Here is a 321-nt window from a genome sequence, read left to right on the forward strand (position 1 = left end):
ACAGTCCCCAAACTAGGAGGTGCCAGCCCCCTCCATCCCCCGGTCCCCCGGGGCAGGGAGGGTCCTGCCGTCCTGCCTCTGACATGAGCGGCTCCCGAGTGTGGTTCTGGGACCAGCAGAAAACGCTTTCAAGAGGGTCCAAGTGTGAGCTCATGCTGCCGCCATCCCTGCAGACCACGAAGCCTGGCGTGCGGGGCGAGAGCAGCCCTGCGGCTGCCCTTCTTCACCAGCTCCTGGGCTGCTGGGTCTCTGCCTGTTCACGGGGAGGTGGGCAGAGCCCTGGGGGCTGACAGCCCCTGGGCGCGGGAGCGTGGCCAGCGG

This window comes from Pterocles gutturalis, unplaced genomic scaffold (assembly GCF_000699245.1).
Source record: "Pterocles gutturalis isolate BGI_N339 unplaced genomic scaffold, ASM69924v1 scaffold15937, whole genome shotgun sequence".
NCBI lineage: Eukaryota > Metazoa > Chordata > Aves > Pterocliformes > Pteroclidae > Pterocles > Pterocles gutturalis.